The sequence below is a fragment of the Diaphorina citri genome, unplaced genomic scaffold, assembly GCF_000475195.1.
Source record: "Diaphorina citri unplaced genomic scaffold, Diaci psyllid genome assembly version 1.1 scaffold31428, whole genome shotgun sequence".
NCBI classification, from domain to species: domain Eukaryota; kingdom Metazoa; phylum Arthropoda; class Insecta; order Hemiptera; family Psyllidae; genus Diaphorina; species Diaphorina citri.
In genome coordinates this window covers 1-662 of record NW_007408764.1, presented here as the reverse complement: position 1 = coordinate 662, position 662 = coordinate 1, and the positions used below count along the sequence as shown (strand labels likewise).

General features: G+C 38.7%; 1 long non-coding RNA gene across 1 annotated transcript; it reads right to left on the bottom strand.

Annotated features, from left to right (window-relative positions):
- Positions 1-7: 7 nt before the first annotated feature.
- LOC113473443 lies at positions 8-528 on the bottom strand. The gene is made up of 2 exons (XR_003395417.1): positions 392-528; positions 8-86 (listed from the first exon to the last, which is right to left on the bottom strand). It is a non-coding gene; the product is annotated as an uncharacterized LOC113473443 (long non-coding RNA).
- Between the last annotated feature and the right edge of the window lie 134 nt (positions 529-662).

Here is a 662-nt window from a genome sequence, read left to right as displayed (position 1 = left end):
TTTCACTACCCACTCTATTGATGGCACAAGTGAAATAGCCATTAGCTATAGCAGCGTTACGAGCTTCTATACCCCATAACGGTTCACTGAAATGAAGGTAAGGCACAAAAAAAGTAGGAATTATAAGAGATTCTGATTTTATTCTTAAATTATATAATACTTATAGGCTGGGTAGCACATATAAAGAAAATTACCAATTCCCAATGAGTAATTGAAGTTAAGCAACGTTGCGTGTGGTTAGTATCTAGATGGGTGACTATCTGGGTAATAGCGTGCTCAACATAAATGCGACATCAAACTCCTGCACTTGCTAGCTAATAGAGGCTGTTTCGATCTTTTGACGTTCACACGCCTCCAAACTTGATTTGATATTGAGGGTCCCCAATCTTACCTCAATCCTGTTATTGTAGCGGACGGATTGAACACAATCTCAGCTCCGTTGAGTCCAAACATCAACCAGTTGAGTGGATGGTGACGTCCGTAGCAAATGTTGATGGCAATACGACCAAACTCGGTCTGCAAAAAGATACGATAAAACTATAATGTAAAATGGGTGATTTCAAGTTCCTCTGATTTAAAGTGTTTTTTTCTGATTGTTTTTTAGCTCCTAAAAAAGGTACATGCAATGTCCCCAGTTTTCAATTTTGGGGTTTTCGAAGGTA